We start from the raw sequence: 21268 nt of genomic DNA on the forward strand, positions 1-21268 counted from the left end.
GTGATCCTGAAAATGCAAAATTACTTCCTTGAAGCGACGATCATATGCAACCTGTGCTAATGCCTTGTATGGAAGGGATTCTGTTGCACGCTTGTGTTTGCAGCAACTCTACAAATAGCTCTCCCTTTCCCTAACTTAGTGCCCTTCAAGGGTGTAAAATTCAATTCATCCTACATTTCTTACATATTTAAAAATGGATTCTGTATACTGTCCAACACTAACAATATTCCTCCTGCCGTAGAACTGGTTGTATACTCATCTAGATCACATCAGATGATCCTACTAACTACACTTAAAGTAAAACAAGGATGTTTAATAGTTCAATACAATGACCACTGCAGTATTTATAATGCTCATGATGCGAGGTTTCCTATGACTTGTATAATCATATTCGTATTCTAAAAATGGCTTGTTCTTTTTTACAAATCAAATGGTTGGGGTAGTCATGTCTGGAATTAAAAACATAAAACCGATAGGGAGGAAAATCAGAAGGGACAGTAATGAAGAGAGCCATAACACTCGCCCGGGGCTCTTATTCCACTAATCAGATGAGAACTGTGGATTAGCAAGGAGAGCGCTTCGCTTTCAGTAATTAGTACAAATTGCCTTGCTTTGGGCCATATTAATATCCACCCGCAATCTTAAACAGAAATCAGGGTCAAGCCAGGAGTTACAAAAAAGCATGTCACAATCATTCCGGGCAGCCAGATGAATATTCATTTTGCCTGTCAGAAAACAACAATGGTATGCGATTAGATTGATAAAGGCGGGAAACTAGCATTTTTGAGCGACAAAAAGTGGGGGAAGCCCAACATGTTCAGGTGTTCAATTAACGTTTGGCCCAATTTAATTAAAACGGAGGTATTGAAAGCCCTCCGGTATTATCAGGCTAATTTCAACGCTCCATTTAGGAGATAAGGAGAGCGAAACCCCTCTTTTTGTTTTTCTGTGAATTGTACAGTGGAGTGCAGCGAGAATTTATCTTCGTGGGCGAGTAGACTCACTGTCTCAATAGCGCTGCCAGTGTTTTCTTTCGCTTGCGCTTGAAAACTGCTGACGTGTGAATAAACAGTCAATTAGCATAAGGAGCTTGTTTAATGAGCATGTGGCACAGGATCAGCTCACGCCGGGCCCACTATGTCCTCTCTGTGTGTGACAGACAGGCAGATGCTCCTATTTGAGGAGAATTATTACGCACACAGGAAAGCGTGAGCAGACAGTCCCTCACTGAGACAAAAGCTTCATACCAAGCCAAAATACAGGAGATCTGAAAAGGACTGGATCAGTCCGATTCATGACAAACTAATTAGGTTGCCTGATCGATTTTAAATTGTGCACTTTGTATATGTATAGTAAGGCCTGGAGGATTGCAGTATTTTAGTCTTTTACGTTAGTCATAAAAACTTACCCCATTTTAATGAACTCTGTGTGTGAACCTTTACTCGGCTTGCTTTAGGCTCTCATTCACAGGCTCTGAGCCAACAGAATCTCCTTTGGTTTGGGTTAGAGGCAGACAGACCATCCACAACACCAGACTGCTGAGACCTTAAGTGCAGGAAGCTACAAAAGAAGAGAAAAAAACATCAATACAGGCATCCAAAAATAATACTGATCAATTTCTGGAATGAACAAGAGCCTGCAGTATTTCCAGGGATCTCGTGTTTCTGTTTTCTGTTTTGCTTTGATTGAGGATATTTTGTTAACAAGTCAAGCACTTGGGATGAAACTAAGTCATCATTGTGGTTTCCCTTATACACAAACAAAATTTCTTTGGATTAAAGACATCATTGCATTTTATATTTATTTTCTCACTTTCTAAGAAAGACCTAAATATATATATTTTTTTTAACAAATGTTTTTTTATTACTTTTCTCCTAACAAGGTTTTCCTACTTATTGAAAATAAAAAAGGTAACTGCAACTTTTCATTTCAATTCTGATTTTTTTTTTTATCTCACAATTCTGAGAAAAAAGTCAGAATTGCAAGATATAATGTCAGAATTATCTTTTTTTTCCATGGCAGAAACAAGCTTCCATATCTACTTCACTTGTTCAGAGAATTATAATAATATTCATAAACATATATTAACATACACAACAAACTATTCCAAAATCCATTCTCGAAATATTCCAAATCACATGTACTTCAACCTCCAGTGATCCAAGGCTCTGTAATTCAAGGCATGTTGTAGAGCTGGGCCTTGCACAATTTTATCTCCTCTCACCTCAATATCATCCAGAGACCTTCTGGAATTACTTCAAGTTGTGATAGTGGTATCTCAGTGAATGTAGTTTCAATGATTTCTCATTACTGAGGGAGACACTGCTCAAACTCCACCAGGATGGAGTCAGGCTTCGGTCAATAAACACATTCATTTGCTCTTCCACTCCATCTTACTAATCACATGAGCTCTTGGTGTTTGACGAATGTCTGTCAGTATGTGGTCCAGCTGCTCGCTAACACATCTCAGAGTAACATAATGCTAAGAACTAAAGCGGGGCATCAGTAAAGTAAGTGAAATAATGGCAAGAAAAGATGCTTTTCTACCAAGCTGTACTCATGATATGCATGCACAAGTATTCCGTGTGCACACTTTCATGGCCAAAATGACTGTTATAAGCAGTTCTTTTAATGAAGGCTGAATTGAGAATAGCACACTAGCATAATACTCTCACTATTTTTGATTTCACTGAATTTGTCAGAATGTTTACTGAATCAACATCTGTCTTGCTATCATTACTTTCATTCATGTTCGTTTCAAAAAGAAACAAGTTTTTTTTTTTGTACTCCAGTACTATGTATGGTATGATAAATAGACAGACAAACAGAGCTATCACAACCACACACTATAAACCTTTGTATAAAGATGTGACAAAACCTCATTATTACCTAATTTTAGCACCTACACCAGTTCAATCCCTTGAGTCAACAAACACGAAGGAAAAAAGAACTGTATCTACTTCTCCATCTAACTCTGTGGTTTGCAGGTGCTGCTTCCATATATCTTACACCTGCAAATGTGAAATTTTTATTCTTTTCCATCGAGCCACTGCAGTAGTAAGGTTGAACACTGATCTATGAAAGCTTCTCCATGGGGAATCAAAGACTAAAAGGCCACATATTGATTGTATCTGCAGGTTTGTGTGATAGCACAGCAGGGGTTTTTCTAGGTTTAGGGAGGTGGAAAAACATGGAGCGCAGATGGAGATTCACAGTATGATTATGCTGCAGAAGACTGACCTCATGATTGGTAGCAGGGATTGAACTATTTTGTCTGATGTCACAATGGCCACAGCAGCAGATATCAACCTATTTCTAACCACTGGATTTGTGCTTCCACGAACAGGATTTTAAGCTGTTTCCAGGAGCAATTTCAGCGAAAGATGGGGGTCATATGAGTACAATGGTAGGGGGAAAAAAAAGAAAAAGAAAATGTTTAAATCTGCATGGTTGTGCAGAATGTAGGTTAGCTTTAGTTAAAATGGTGATGGTTTACACAGTTAATGTGGGAAACGTGCTAGGGCTAAGTAGCCATTCTCGGATTAGAACCTGTTGGCGATTTTGCCTAATCCATCTGATCCTGCAGAAAGCCGATAGACGGGAAAGATCAGGAAGGTCCACCCGCTATTGATCACTGGCTGCTTATCTCCCATATCTTGCAGTAAGTGGACTAAAGGCTATCTTTACGGTCACATTATCCGTATTAGGGTTTATATTGTAAATCCAAATCGTGAATGAACTCGTAATGAATGATTTGGGAGAGTAAATAATGTCCTCATATCTTTTCTATTAATTTGCAAAATTTGTGAAAGACATAAAATAACCACAGAAGGTTTTTGAACACTGAACAGTTTTATTGCATAAATAATACAATGTAAAATGTGGCTGACCCATACTCTTGAAAGCATGAATAACCCTTCATAGCATTGCTTCAGCATCTGTTTCTCAGGCAGGTGAAGTAGTCATGGAGGTGAGGTAGTAACTTACAGTAAGAGCGAGTGCTGTATAATCACATGCAGAACTGAAGAGCTTCTCTATTACCTGTCAGCAGAGCACCGCACTCATTCTGACAAGAGCAGCCGAGACAGAGCTGGGTTACGGCTCTTCAAAGTAAGAGGAGACGGCATCAAAACATGTTAGAGTGATCCTCAGGAGAGGTGAAGACTCAAGTACCAGCATACCTTGGTTAATTAGGATTCAACCCTGCCATGAGCTCATTGCATTCAAAGTTGCACCAAACAAAGTCTGCTGTCTACGATATCTGCAACATCTGACCCAAATGATATACAATAGTTTGTCACATATAGTAATCAAATGTATCAAGCATGGTATCCAAGGTGAACACCGTACATCATGCAGATTAAAAAAACCCTTGACAGATAAACTATAGGGTGTGTCTTTTCCTGTAAGTTCAAGATTGTTTAGTGAATATTTTATGCTTGTGCAGTGTTAACTGAGCTGATGAATAATGCATTAGGTAGATTAGGTGAGAGAAGCATTGTTAGTGCACAAGTTTTTCCATAAACACATTAGTCTACATCCAGTACTATTCTTAGCTGAGTTGCCCTTTGATAAAAGTGACTGCAGGTTTGTTGAAGCACTAGTAGTAATTGGTACACATTACAAAACTGTACAGAAGTTATTGCTTTCACTAATTGGTGCACACAGATGTGACGATCTTGCCATAAATCATTATATATCTGGCCAAGTATAGACATTGTCTCAAATAACTAGCACACATTGTGTCATTCTAGCCAGCAACAACACAAAGGCAATTTACAGAGCTTGCATATCCAAGAGACACATCAATATGGCGATGGATCAATGTCTGCCGGCCGTCTTGTTGGTGGATGTGTTTAATTAATGACCAAGCTGCCACATGCAATATCATAAGTGCATCATTTCACCCTGAAAATTAGAGTATGATAGAAATAACATTTATTGAAGTGCCAATGTAACCTAATTCATCAGTACATTTGCCTCCATACCACAAAGTCTTCCAAGTTTTAAATGCTGAATATAAGGGCAAAAATAGTACGTCTTTTATTCAGTTATCCTCATTCTAATAAGACAGACCACTGCTTACATAATGCATAGTGAGACATGGACGAGGATAAGAATCTTTTCCATGAAATGAATATACATTGAAGCCCTGTGTGATATAACACTGTCATTAGCTGATTTCTGCCTTGAAAAGCAGAGGGAAATGAAGCAAGATGATAATTGCCTTTCAGACTGATGAATCAATGTGCCACAGCTCCCCACAAGGATTTTTTTCCCCTCTTCCTCAATTAGATAAGTCATATGAACATGATACCGTTGCTCTGAAAGATAACACCGGTAGTTACGGACAAACTTTCAACAGTAGTCGGTACTGCTTTCAGAAACAGTGTCAGGAAGGGAGAGCAGAAAAAGTAAAGGAAATCATACAAACTATAAATGAAAAACATTCCATTGCTGCAAAATCATACAAACTTTGATGAGTATTGGAAACTTGCAAATCTCATTGATATTACATGCCAATCTACCAATCTCCAATGCTTTTGATTAATACATCTGAATAAAATTTCTGGTCCAAGGATATCACTTTTTATTTCTAAGTACTAGCATGAATTTTGGACATAGTACCATGTAAATACCATGATGCATTATCAATAAGTATAGCTGACGTAAAATGTGTCCACGGACTCAATATCAAGATTATACATTAAACTGTCACTGTATATGTGAAACTGTAAACTACTGTTCAAAAATTTGGGGTTGGTTAGATTTGTTTATACTTTTGAAAGAAGTCTTATGCTTACCAAGACATTATTTGATCAAAAATACAGTAAACACAGTAATATTGTGAAATACTATTACAATTTGAAGTAACTGTTTTCTATTGGAATATATTTAAAAATTTATATCATTAATCCAGTATTCAGTGCCACATGATCCTTCAAAAATCATTCTAATATGCTGATCGGGTGCTCAAGAAACATTTCATATTATCGATGTTGAAAACAGTTGTGCTGCCTAATATTTTTTATAGAAACCCTGATACATTTTTTTTCCTCAGGATTTTTTGATGAATAAAAAGTAATTAAAAACAGCATTTATTTGAAATAGTAGTCATTTGTAACATTATATACTGTCACTTCTGATCGTTTTAATGCACCCTTGATAAATAAAAGTATTAATTTCTAATTATTCATTTAAAATTCTTAAAAATCTTACTAACAGCAAACTTTTAAATGGTAATGTGTGTGTAACTAGTCCTGTGACTTGTCAACCCTCAAGTTTTGCACTTTTTTAAATAGGGCTACACTGTAAAAAATGATCAGATAAAAGACAAAAGACTGTAAAAATGCTACGGTGAAAAACAGTTATTTGGTTTATAGAAAGTTATACGGTAAATAACGGTAATAGATCTAACGGTACATTTAATTTAATTTTACAATACCGTTTAATTTACAGTTTTGGAAGTGAAAAATAACAAGTTCTTGTATAATTTACAGCGAAAAACCGTAAATTAACATTCCCACAATTCCCTGCGTGACACTTCATCAGTTATGTACCTTAGGGTTTTATGTTACTAAATGTTTATTGCATTTTTAAAAAATTTCATGTTACACCATGATGGTGTTTAGTGTTTGTGTGAATGACACTGTGTGCACCTTCTATATAGTAATATCGTCCTTCTCAACTTTTTGAAAAGCTGATTGTGATGAACTTTGATTCATCATGTGACTTTCATAACCACTGTGTTTGGTGGTTGTCAGTGTATTACAAAAGGTACAAAACAGATATTAGCACTTCAATAGGTTGGTAAATTAACATTATATCAGTTAATGAAATATGTTTTTTTACCGTAAATTTAATGGAATTTTTTTTTACAGTGTGTAAAATAGACAGTTATGAAGTGTAGTTATTACAATATAAACCTTTAAATTATACAGTTTTGAACTGTAAAATAGAGAGTAAACTAAGTGCTGTCCCGTAAAACCTAAAACATTGCCACCGTATTTTTTTATGGTAAAGTTCTGGCAACCACAGCTGCCGGATTTACCGTAAATTTTATGGGGATTTTTTTTTGCAGTGTGGGAGGTATATCGACCTTGTATGATATATCGAGATATATTTTATAAACGATATAGGATGAGGCAGTACCATTTATATTGACATACAGTAGTTTGAAATTACAAGCACATCTGAAAAATAGCAGCGAGTTGCTGCTGGGAAAGTGCAGCACAACAGAATTGTAGCGCTGTAAATTCTGACTAAAATATACATTTTGATAAAATATTTGTTGTTGGACATTAAATGTGCCATATGTAGAATTTTAAACCTACAAGTAAGTATACTTTTATGATAGCAGTAACTGTAAAGTGACTATTCCATTGGGGTAATCAAATGTAGGCTAATAAAATTGAATGATTTTAACTTCTGCTTTACTTTTGTTTTAGATTGTAATGTTGTTACAATTTAGAATTTAATGTGATTTTAACCCTTTTTTGCACGTAATACACGGCATAGCCATGGTTATATTCACTATATTTGTTTTCATAACCTTCAATATAAACATTGTTTGTAGGACAACATTGGGCAGGATGTTAATTTTTTTTTAATAAATACAGATTTTTTTTATACAAAAAGAACAAAAAATAGAAAATACTGAGATATATACAGTATATCGCCATTTAGTCACAAAATACAGAGATATGATTTTTTGCCCTAATTTTTAAACAGCTTTTGACATCCCTAGTTCATTTTAAATAGTCTTACAGCCTGACAAATGAATTTATATATAATTTAACATGAGAACATAAAATTAGCATGCATAATAATTATAAAAGAATGGGCAAAATGCAATTTCATACATTTTGAGTAAAGCATGCATGTCACACCGCAGAACGTTCCAAATTATTTATGTCAACTACCCATATACCAAAATACCATAGTAAATTCATCGGGTGCCATCACTGCACCATGCACCATTTATACTTTAACTTTCTAACAACAAACCTCAATATTATTCATATGAGAACTATTTCAATTACTGTTATATTTATAATAGAGTAAATAATTTATTTTTGTTTTTAAAAGCTTGTTGGTTGTCATCTAGTCAGCCCAGTGCTCTTCCCTCTTCATTAAGTGCGGCTCTGTTTGTGTTTTCATTGGATAATGACACCAGCAGCTCTGGCAACAGTAACAATAACAAAAACAACCCACGAACCTGCAGACTTCACACTTATCAACCTCTAGAGAGAAAGAGAGAGTGCTATGGATTAAGTGTGAAATACTGTGAATATAACAAGAGAAAACTGTGCCAAGGACAGAGAGTGATGGGATAGGACAGGACAGGAAAGAGTGATTGATAGGTGATTTATCAGACAGCCTGATAAAAGGGTTAGGTGTGGAGAACAGGAGAAACGAGCGATGAGAAATGAGCGCGCCGGTGAAGGGAGGAGAGCAAACATGACACACAGAGAGAACATCCCAGGAGCTCCGCTGATAGGCAACGGCGCTTGTAATAAGGCAGGATTGCTGTAAGAAGCAAATGGCCCTGTGGCAGAGAGAGACAGAGATATGGGCTAAACAGAAAATGATGCTATCACTGAATCACTGATAGCTCTCATTTCTCCCTCAATGCTGTCTGCACTACACCTTCCTGGACTTCACAATCCTGGAGCAAAGCTCTAACCAGTCCAGACCATAGCTTTAGGGAACAAACCAAAATTTATTATCTGCTAAAACCTTATTCATTTTACCTTGTGAGAGAAATACAAATAAAAATCCAAGAACCTGCACCTGTAAAACTAAAAGAACTAAAACATATATTTCATAGATTACTAAAACAATGAAGAATGAAGAAAGTTAACTTTTGACTTTTCAAATGTTTTTGTGACTGAATTTATAAACACAACTTACTTTCTCTAAATTTACATTTGTACACTACCTTTCAAAAAAGTTTGGGAATTAGGATTTCTTTATGTTTTTGAAAGAAGGCTCTTCTGCTCAATAAGCCTGCATTTATTTGATCAAATATACAGTAAAAAAAAAATGTGATATTAGTAAATATTACTGATTTAATTTTAAATTTAATATATTTAAAAATGTAATTTATTCCTGTGATGCAAAGCTGAATTTTCAGCATCAGTCTTCAGTGTCACATGATCCTTCAGAAATCATTCTAATATGCTGATTTGATGTTCAAGAAACATTTCTTATTATTATCAATGTTAAAAACAGTTGTGCTGCTTAATATTTTTGTGGAAACAGTAAAACACGTTCAAAAGGACAGCATTTATTTGAAATAGAAATCTTTTTTTTAATAATTCTTTAATATCTTTTAATTAGTTTAAATAATCCTTGCTGAATAACAAAAAAAAATCTTACGGACCCCAAACTTTTGAACGGTAGTGTACAGGTCAGCCATGGTTTTAGTCCTATAGAGCTTAATTAGCTTACTGTATTATTTATAATTAAAACATGACTAATAATTTACAAAGTGACAGACAATTAGTATTGGTAATGCAGCCATACATAACCCAGTCAATCTAGCAATCTATACTACATCATGGGCTGTGGCACTAAATAGATGATAGAGATGAACAGCATCACACTTCTCTTTCAGTAGAGCAGGACTGTTCGCTGTCCTCAGGAGCTGCCTGTGGCTGTCATATTTCAACAGCTCCATGTGAGCCCTAATCACCATCCATTGGGAGAACATCACAAGACCCACACAACCCTGTCTTTAGGGGCCCTCCCACACACACATCAGCTCCTTTGTTGTTCTTTGTGAATGAAGAAGGGATCAAAGCAGCGGATCTCTACGTGAAGGTGCCCCAATCTCCGTCAGAACCACTTGGCCGGTAATGGGCTTTCATCGGGGGGTGATGAGGTGAGAGCAGGGTAGGACAGACGGGGGGAGAAAGGGGGATTATGAATTAGAACAAGAGGGGGACAGCAATTGATCAGCTGTCATCTCCGCTTACTGTAGGCTGGTGCACCTTTCACAGGAAAATGTCCAATCCAACTGGGTAAGATGAACACTGAGCAGAATCATCTCCATTTCAAAGTGATTTCATTTGAATGAGACCGTGGCCCACAAATGCAGCAACAGAATAGCAGTATAACAATTCAGCAAGATTAAAAAAACGCCTCTATTTAAAAAAACAACATGGATAAAAAAAATTGTTGTGATGACATAACTATTAATGAATTATGAATGAAAATATACATTAAAATATATGGTAACACTTTACAAAAATGTCCCATTAGGTGACATAATGCATAGCATTAACTAACAACTGTTACAATATTTATTAATTATTGTTAACGTTAATAAAAATACAATAGTAGCTCAACAGTTCAATAATAGTACATGTTAGCTTAGGTCTATTAAATAATATTAACTGATACAACTTTTCATTTTAATAATGTATTAGTAAATGCTGAAATTAACATTAACTAAGATTAATAAATGCTTTAGAAGTATTTTTTATTGTTAGTTCATGTTAACTTATGCAGTTAACAAATGGAACCTCATAAAGTGTTACCAAATCAGTCAAAAACCATAATGTAAACCTCATATCACATTATGATTTGACTCAATCCATAATGAGATGGTAAAATGCTGGTTTAATGCCATTCTCTGATGCAGTATAATTTTTCCAAACATCTATCACACATGAACAATGGCAGTTCAATGCCAATGCCCCACATACTTTGCAAGATAACGGTCTGCTCTTCCAGATAACAAAAACAAGCTCTAGCAGTTCACATAACAGATCTTTTATTTCTCCAAAAACATGCTTAGCATTCTGCATTGACATAAATGTGAACCTTGCCTCAAACTATTTGGGTATAGACAGTCTGAGGCAAATATGAAGGTTATCCTACAAGTCAAATGATTTACATGGATTCATTTTCATTGCATAGTTCACTGAGAAATGAATGAATTTTGCCATCATTTACTCACAGTCATTCTAAAACTGCACTGTCAGGGGGGAAAATGTGCAAAAATTGTAAGTGGTACAACACTGAGGTACTACTATGAACCTTTTAGGGGTAAATAAGGAACAAAGATCTAGTCCAGTTGCTGCCTTAAATTTTTAAGTATAATCAAATTGCCTGTACAAGTCATTTCAACTTAAATTATATTAAAACCGACACAAAACATCAAGTTGAATCCTGTAACTTATAAAAAATAAGTTGAAATTGCTTAAATTATTTGGATGAGTTAAAGTAATGTAATGTTGTCTTGACTGTCTTGTTTTTTTACAATGCAGTGACAGGGAAGTATCCGAATAGGCATATTTCCTTACTATACAAAGGAAAAAAAGAGAATTATGCTGAATTCCAAGTGTTCATAAAACAGTAGGCAAAAAGTACCCGGATGACCTACTACTTCAGGGGAGATTTTGAAGCGTGCATCCACCATCAAATGGACACTTTACTATCCCATGAGGCCATGGAAGAGGAGTTTTGAATGACACTGAAGCAATGCAACTGGCGCTGGTAGGTCACGTGACAGTGACAACATAAATGTTGTACATTCAAATTTCTACACACATTCTATATAGAACATAATTTTTTATTGGTTGCAAAGTAATTACTTATTCAAAGTACTCCGAGAGTATGCAATTTTAGCCAAGCTGTTGTACCCCTAAAAATCTTTTCCAAGAGTGTGTATGATTTTATTTTTTCCATAAAATACCATAGGAGAAATTTAGCAGGATGACAAAGCTGCTCTTTTCCATACAATGACAGTGAATGGCAACCGGAGGCTTGTTTGGAAAAGAGAAGCTTGGACATTAAATCAAATAACTCCTTTTGTGTTTCACAGATACAGGTTTCAAAAAACATGAGCTAGCATAAATGATGCCAGAGTTTTTATTTTACTTCTTTAAATTACAAGACAACTCGGGGAAAACCCTTTAATTAGAAAGCAAAATCTTCAGATTATCAGCTGTCCACCCAACCTTTCTGCTCCACAGAGAAGGCGTTCTCCCCTGATGAATACTATGCAAAGTGTCACTTCAATTTCCAATTTCCTGTCCACTGAGATACCCTCTCTCTTTCTATCGCTCTACTGTCCGACTAGATGAAATATTGAATGCTTTCTGCTGAGGAATATCCTGGCCCATTTTCATCCCATGTGTGGCAGACACTGAGGTGATGGTCTTGAGCATCCCAGCTCAAGTTCTGTAGCGCTCTGTGCCCACACAACAACACACAATAAATCAACGAAGCATTTCATTAGGACAGACGGCCTACATCTCCAGCGAGCCTGTGCTCTGTGTATTGTTAAGGTGCACGGTGGTAGACCAGGTCAGACTCAAAACTAGAATGCCGGTGTTGTCACAACGAAACAGCCTGACCCCTTACTCCCATCGTCACGACGACACATCAAGGGGTCAGTGAGGCATGACAACTCCGCACAACAGAAGGATCGTGTGACAGAGCAGCGAGTATAAATGTATTCAGCTCTTCTCTTTCTCTCTCCAGAGGTCTATCCTCCGCTTCAGATCTGTCCAATGTCATGAGCAGAAGTATGCAAATGATATTCACACTGTTCCCTTGTACTGTTCAGCAAGTCTGCTCTGCATATTATAAAATGGAAATCTCCTCAGGTGGCATTTCACTCAAAAGCCATGAGAAATCCCATTAATAAACTGCATACGTTTATTGAAATATTAATTAAAAAGATGTAACTTAGATCAGTGGATACACTAGATTACATCCCGGCACAAAAACATATGTTCTTTCACTCATTCCTATACAAATCATCCCATTCAACAAGCACAAAATAAGAGCTTTTTAAAAGCATAAACGAGTGGCAAAATTTTTATATTACATATCAAAATCCTCCCCAATCATCATCTAGAGTTACATACCTCTTTCTCACGCAGAAATGACAGGTAGGAGACGAGAAGGCAGACCGTGTCAGCAGAATCAGCAGTGCACACGCAGTGGTCTATTCCACTCTGATGTGATAGCAGCATGTGAGCTGCTTTAGCTCTCTCAGCTATTGTTACAGCCGCCAGCTCCTCACTGAGCATGCTCCAAACACCACTCCACTCACTGTTGGCATGGGAACCACTCAAGCACAGACCTCACTAAAAAGGACCTCCCTGATATGCACTCTCTCTTTCCCCCCACCTGTCCTCTCAAGGGGGTTTTCCTTGTTTTTGCGTCTGTGTAACCCTGTGAGCTGAAGCAAAGCTCCACAGGCGATAAACTGACGTATAACATCCACTCATGAAGTTTAACTGAGCTAAGATGAAAGACAGGGGCGTTGTAACATCCTTTTCTGAGTCATTGTCTTTAATCTTGAGTTAATTGCTGTTTAATTCAAATTGTGTTGTTATGAAAAAAATCATTTACACACAATTTGACCTTAAACAGCGTAGAATTACTTCACTAAATGAGTTGATACTCTGCAGGAATGTTTACTGACCTGTAGCTAAATTAGACTTGTGAATTAAATAAATAAAAATCTAAATAAATAAATATATAAAAATAAGTAAATAAATAAGCTATGTTTTTAGTTTTATATTTAATTATTTTAAAAATAAATATATATCTAAAAATAATAAATAAATAAATAAACTAATAAAGTAGTTTATCTAGGTTGTTATATTTAATTTAAAATTAAATAAGTAGATAACTTTAAATAAATAAATATGTAACAATATATAAATAAAGTAGATTACTTAGGGTTTATATTTATTTAAAATAAATAAATAAATAAATATCGACAAACTAGTTTATCTAGATTTTTGTTAGATTTGTTTTTAATGAATAAATATCTATAAATTAATAAATCTAAAAAACAAAAATCAAAATAAATCAACTAGTTTATTTTGTAATGCTTATTTATTTAAAAAATAAAAAATAAATATGTAACAATAAATAAATAAATAAGGTAGATTACCAAGGTTTTTGGTTTTATATTTATTTAAAAATAAATAAATAACACCATAAATAAATACATATATATATATATATATATATATATATATATATATATATAAATAAATAAAATAGTTTATCTAGATTTTTTGTTATATTTGTTTTTTTAAATAAATATCTATAAATAAATAAATAAATAATCTAAATATAAAAAAATCTAAATAAATCAACTAGTTTATTTAGGTTTTTAATACTTATTTATTTTTAAAAAAAAAAAATAAATAAATATGTAACAATAAATAAGTAAGGTTGATTACCAAGGTTTTTGGTTTTATATTTATTTAAAAATAAATAAATATCAACATAAATAAATACATATATAAAAAATAAATAAATAAAATAGTTTATCTAGATTTTTTGTTATATTTGTTTTTTAAATAAATATCTATAAATAAATAAATAATTTAAATATAAAAATTTTAAATAAATCAACTAGTTTATTTAGGTTTTTAATACTTATTTATTTTTTAAAAAAATAAATAAATAAATATGTAACAATAAATAAATAAGGTAGATTATAGATTTTTGGTTTTATATTTATTTTAAAATAAATAAATATCGAAATAAATATATATAAAAAATAAATAAATGAAATAGTTTATGTATTTTTTTTTTTAAATAAATATCTCTAAATAAATAATCTAAATATTTTAAAAAAAAAATCTAAATAAATCAACTAGTTTATCTATGTTTTAATATTTATTTATTTTAAAAATGACTAAAAAGTAAATAAATATCCAAAAATCGAAATAAATAGCTCTCAATTCCAAAGCATGGGCCGTAGTCTCTATTGGAACGCAGTGCAGGATTTTGCAGCATTCCTCAGAATTCCCATGAGAGGGCTTTCAGAGCATATTGGTTGTGCTCTGTAATTACAGTATGTTGCGTAGGGTTGCCGTGACTGGGCCATATGGAGAGAGCTAATCCTCTACATTACCACACATGCTCCTCGGCTCCTCCAGCGATCAGAGCGCTAAACAGACATCAGCTGAGCCTGTCAAGCCCCGCAGACTGCATCTCTGGAGCTCAGGGATGGGGCGGCCAGGTCAAAGGAAGGGATTTCCTCTTTGTCTCTGCCATACCTCCTTGATCTATTGGGATCAAGGCAAGCCCGGCAGCCGATGCATTATCAGCATTTGATACCAAGCTCCCTGGAGAGACTCAAATTTACTATTAGCTTCTGTTTCAAGGCTTCTAGCATTACTTTAGACAAAGTGGCACTTTTATCAGAGACTCTAACAGCTTATTTTGGTTTTTATTGTGTAATTTATCTTTATAAGTTATTAATCACTACTGTATATGTAGCTGTATCTGGCCCTTCAATGGATAACCGCAGTTGTGGTGAGATCGAAATAAAATCACAGGTCCCTGTGGTTCAGTTGGGGTTGGTTTAATACACTACAGCCAGTAAATGCTTCATCCTTTAGCTTGAATGCTTCTCCAGAGGGACGGATTTATATAGTCTATATATGAGCAACAGCACACAGTGCAAATAGAAGAAATATGGCTAGTTAAAAATCACAAATATCATCTGATTAACAGTGAAACAAATGACTTCAATTAAAAACACAAACCACACAGTACCATGGTAATACCATGGTTTTTGGATATCTACTATCATGGGCAACATTTGACTCTTGAGTTGGGGGGAAAGAAAGTCTTTCTTTTACCTGCATCAACATTATTCACCGAAATTTTAAGTTTGCTTGTTACTTGTTTATTCACTCATTTATTTATTATAATTTTATTAACATTGTCCATCATTTTGCGAGCAACTGGTGATAAAGAAAAATGCAACGTCGCAATATTGAAAATATTTCCTTTTTTAAACTATGATGGTGAGCCAGTGGATATCACACTAGTAGCATGGAATTCTTGAAAGCAACATGGTACTTGGAGTACCATGTAAAATCATGAATTTTTGAATTCATATTTGAGTGTTTCTTCGACTATAGGCAATTTTGGCCCTGTGGACAATTAGAAAAAAAACCCCTTAAAACTCTCCTTTGTCTTGTTAAGGCTATTCTCATGGCAAGCATTTTGTATATCCCAAATACACTCAAGTAATATTTTTTCAAATTTTCTATTAGTCAAAGTTAAAGTTTTATAGAGACAGAGCGCATTTAGGCCACGCCCACACCGGGGGGGAAAACAATCCAACTGTCTCCATTGACTTTGTATTGCGTGAGGCTGCCTCCTTGTCATTTCTGACTTATAACAAAAAACAGAACAAAGCCTTAAAGCTGCTGTGTGACAAGGTGTACAGCAAACAAGCTAAAAAACCCAGAACTACGTTTTTATAAGCTACCGAACCGTAAAAGCCAGCCTTTAAGGAGACAAAAGTGGATACAGGCAATAAGACGTGAAGCATCAGCAGGAAGAATGGGTAAATTTTGGGATCCTGACACTCAGTATGCCTCAGTAAGCCTACGTGTGCAGTAAACATTTTATCACTGTTAAGTCAAATGTCCAAATGTCAGTTTTATATATTATATTTCCTGTCGCTAATTACGTTACCCTCCAGTGGGCGTAGTTCTCATAGTAATATGACATGTCGCGCTCTGTCTCAATCGCCTGTATCCACTTTTTAGTCCTTAAACACTCGATTTTGGGTCGACCGCTTATAAAAACTTCTGGGTTTTTGGTTCTGGGTTTTTTTTAGCTTGTTTTCTGTACACCTTGTCACATAGCAGCTTTTAGACATTGTTCTGTTTTTCGTTATAAGTCAGAAATGACAAGAAGGCAGCCTCATGCAATACAAAGTCAATGGAGACGGTTGGATTGTTTCCCCTCCGGTGGGCGTGATTTTCAGATTATGACGCGTGTCGCTCTGTCTCTATTGGAAATTATGCAAAATAAAAATATTCTGTTCAACATTAATAATTATCGAGATTTTTTAAACAAACATAATTCATTTTTTTATGATGGAAGTCTGGGTCTGGGTGAATAAATAAAAATGTATAAAATGTAATATATAAAACAGTAATATTGTGAAATATTATTACAATTTAAAATAACTTTTCTATTTTAATATATTTTATAATGTAATTTATGAAAAAGCTGAATTTTCAGCATCATCACTCCAGTCTGTCACATGATCCTTCAGAAATCATTCTAATATGCTGATTTAGTGCTCATTAAACATTTATTATCATTATCAATGTTGAAAACAGTGCTGATTCATATTTTTATGGAAAACATATTGTAACAATATAACTGTCTTTACTGTTGTCACTGCAGAATAAAATAAAATAATTTATTTTATTCAAATTATTCAAAATTCCAAGACCTCCCAAGGTCCAAAGTTTTAATGTGACCTTCATTTAACAGTTAGTTTTAATACAAATGAATTACACGTGAATTAAACATTTTTAAACTGACAAACACAAAATAGATCCAGATTTTGAATACACCGTGTTTGTTGCTGTGTCTGGGAGAGTGGAACTATTAAAGAGATTGATGGGCCTCAGGGCTTATAGAGAGAGAGTCTCAAGCTGGTGGCCGTGACACTCAAGATGCCGAGCGGCCACAGAGCAGCGGCCGTCACCCTGCCCAAAGGCTCCACCATTCCTAATTTATGAGGGCTCTACCAAGCCTCAATAATTCATTCATCCAGCTCCACACAGTGATCACTGAAGCACAGACCGCCTTTCACACAAAACCAAAAAAAATTAATAAATAAACACAATTCTCTTTCAGACAAGGTTTGCCTCTCTATTATGAGATTTTTTTTTCTGCAGTAGAGGGACTATATTTGGTACTGCATATGAATCAGCATCTGACGCACAAAAAAAAGCTGATATGGCATTCACAAAACTGTCAATCCAAGTGAACTGTTATGACAGACTAAAAAGAGGTTATTGCAAACCTCTGTTTAATAATGAGTAGAATTGAAGCAAAAAGATTAAAGATTAAATATGTGAAATCTACAAAAATGTGTTTTTTATTGTCTTATAGTGTCAATAAAAAAATACCACAATGAATTAACTAAGAATACATTGACACATAAGGCTAGCTAGTGATGTCCCTAAAAAGTAGGCCTAATAGAAGTGAATATCTGATGTCATAAAAAATGTATTAGTTTAGCTAAAGGTCTCTATATCCTATATTTGGCACCATTATGGGACACAATATTGGTATTGAAGGGTGGACGGATGTGGGGCAATCGATTGTACCATGAGAAAAGGGCTCACATAACACACTGACACAAATACAGAGAGAGGACAACTCGGTCTAACATACTGACACGCATATGGTGCATGTGAACATCTCCAACTAACTAACAAAGAAACTGTATGGGATGTGCATATATAATGTATCAGATGTAGGTCAGTGCTCAGCTATGCTCCTGTGTGCGGTACATTACTCATATAGATGCATATGTTTAATATGCCATACTGAGGTGGTGGCTGGTGCTGGCATCACTTCCTGTGTTACTCTGAGCCTGGGAAACGGCATGGGAACTGTCCCACATTCCTCAGATGAGTCACGACAGGGGACTGCAAATGTGTATAGCAGGAATGTATTGTTATTAGTGCATGAGACCATGTCAAAGAGACTACAAGGTATTGACTCAACTGTATTCAATGAAGCTGCTACATATACCAATTTTATATGTGTGCAGTGTGTGAGTGGAAAGTTTGATTAGTCCATTGGGGCAGACGGTTTATGTCAATGTTTATACAACCATAACCAACCCACATTCTCACAGTTAGGTTCTGATGGTTCTCCCTCTTTGTTAACAGGTCTCTGATTAAATGCCATGGAGAAAGTCAAAACACAATCAAATTCCTGAGCAGTACATTGAATCCAAGACTCAATACCATAAATCCATATTTGCCCACATGATTATGCCATACAATGTTTCCCACATCTCTGTAACCTTACAGCTAACAACCTTACATACAGCTTCACTATTCCTAATACTCATACAGGATAACATAACTTTGTTTAAATTTGGCTTGTAACTTGTGCTAGAATGACAGCTCAAAATTCAAATTCAAAAGCTTTTAGAGCAGCTTTTAAAGGATTAGTTCACTTTCATATAAGATTTTCCTGATAATTTACTCACCCCCATGTCATCCAAGATGTCCATGTCTTTCTTTCTTCAGTCGAAAAGAAATTAAGGTTTTTAATGAAAACATTCCAGGATTATTCTCCTTATAATGGACTTCAATGGTCTCCAAACGATTGAAGGTCAAAATTATAGTTTCAGTGCAGCTTCAAAGTGCTTTCAACTTACGGAATGAACGCAGCGCCAGTTACGTTTTTTCCGTAAGCAGAATAGGGAAGGCGTAGGACATACAGCGTAAGCTTTTTGAAGAATACGAAAGTACAGTTTTGGCGGAAGCACTTGGAAGGCAATCATTTGTTTATATAAAGCATGTACATTTACATTTTTTTTCAAAAATGACCGATCGTTTTGCTAAATAAGACCCTTATTTCTCGTCTGGTATCGTTTAAAGCCCTTTGAAGCTGCACTGAAACTGTAATTTTGACCTTCAACCGTTTGGAAGCCACTGAAGTCCATTATAAGGAGAATAATCCTGGAATGTTTTCATCAAAAACCTTCATTACTTTTCAAATTGAACATCTTGGATGACATGGGGGTGAGTAAATTATCAGGAAAATTTTATATGAAAGTGAACTATAGTTCACTAGTCCTTTAACATTTCTAATGAATAGGCTTATAAAACTGGCAAAAAAATACACAGACTGAATAGTGGATCCAAACCATATAGTAACCAGAATATAATACAGACTTGATAGGTCTTTTCACACTGCGCTTAACCCTGGGTTATCGTGGTTTGAACACCGCTTTTAACCCTGGGTAAAGGAACGTTTCACACTTGTAATTTAGAAGCGGGGTTAGCACAGTTTTTTCCAAGGTTACCCGAAGTGCAATGCCAAACTTGTACAGTTTGAAACGATGCAATGTTAGAACGTTACAACTAGACACTTAGCAACAGACAACCAATCACGTACTCTTATTTACGTGCTTTGGACAGTCAATAAAACACTGCACAGTGTAGGCTATAAAAACAGTAAATTCAGCATTTGAGAGAAAAACTGACAGAAACCACAACAATTTGAGTGAAGAAGAGATTCATTCTTACCTTTATAGTCCTAAATGTCCATTCAGTATAAACTTGATAGTACAGTCGGCAATACGAGGATGTGCAATGCTAGAGATTTTATTTATGTGAACAGGTTGCGTTGAGCATTCATCCAATCAATGGCACTGACGCCGTATACTGTATATGCAAATAAGAATGTTAACTCTGGGTTTAGGAATGTACAGTGTGAAACGTCAGCTTGTGAATAACCAGGATTAATTGTAAACCCCGGGTAAATTATGAGCAGTGTGAAACATGAAGCAAGATAACCCAGGATTCCGGGGTTTTGAATTTTTTAACTATTTCAAGTGTGAAAAGCCCTGATGAGTGCTTAACCACCTAGCAACTACCCAGAACACCCTAGAAACGACCCAGAACATGTCCCAGCAACTACACAGAATATCCTACCAACCCCCCAGAACACCCTAGCAATGACCCAGAAAACCATAGCAGTGCCCTAGCAACCACCCAGAGCTCCTTGGCATCATGACGGTAAATTTTGCATGGACAAACACTATTCACATTTTCTTCTTAAAAGATACAAATATATTCAAACATTTTTACATTCTATACAAAAGGATATAAGAAGAAAAAAATAATGTAATCTGCACATTCCACTAAATGTCACTTTCAGATTTACCACATTAAATATTACCCAAATTATGTTAGTCTATTCGCAATCATATTAGAATTAGTCTTTCATGCAGGGGAAAACTGCACAGTCTGCACATAAAATCCTTGTACACTGTCCAAACAAAACATCACAGCTCACATTAATTTTGCACAGCATAAACAGTGTTTTTCTCTCCTAATATCAGGCTGTTTGTCCTCCGGGGCTCTGCACAATGTTGTAAACTCATTTCACAATGTAAATCAAGTAAATCATTTTAATATTATTGTATTTATTTAGATTTCATAGTTTAAGAAACTGCAGAAGTTAAATCTTTGTATTAAAGTCTCTTTTTAAAACCTTTTTAAATGGCAGTGACATTGTCATGCCTTGAAAGAGTCAAGATCTTCAATAGCAATGTAATGACTTATAATCATCTGCTTACAATTGCCTTTTGTAAATTGTTTCATCCATCCACAGGAAGTGAGTGGTACGTGGAAATGGCCCATATTTGGTCAGAATGGTTCTTATTAATTGATTTAATTGAATTAATAGGGCGTTGATTCAAAGTCAACTTTAT

General features: G+C 35.1%; 1 protein-coding gene across 2 annotated transcripts in view; it reads right to left on the reverse strand.

The window, feature by feature from the left end:
* Window positions 1–21268, reverse strand: part of si:dkey-91i10.2 (uncharacterized protein LOC555224 homolog) — a 44239-nt gene that overhangs the window by 16976 nt on the left and 5995 nt on the right. The window contains exons 1-2 of one of the 2 annotated variants that reach the window (XM_051904950.1): window positions 12885–13051; window positions 1409–1560 (exon numbers count right to left, since the gene is read on the reverse strand). The gene's annotated coding sequence lies outside the window, so the exon portion shown is untranslated. Of the gene's footprint in view, window positions 1–1408; window positions 1561–12884; window positions 13052–21268 lie in introns of those variants that run through there. The other variant, XM_051904951.1, reaches the window with a different exon arrangement.

The sequence above is a fragment of the Ctenopharyngodon idella genome, chromosome 9 (genome assembly GCF_019924925.1).
Source record: "Ctenopharyngodon idella isolate HZGC_01 chromosome 9, HZGC01, whole genome shotgun sequence".
NCBI classification, from domain to species: Eukaryota; Metazoa; Chordata; class Actinopteri; order Cypriniformes; family Xenocyprididae; genus Ctenopharyngodon; species Ctenopharyngodon idella.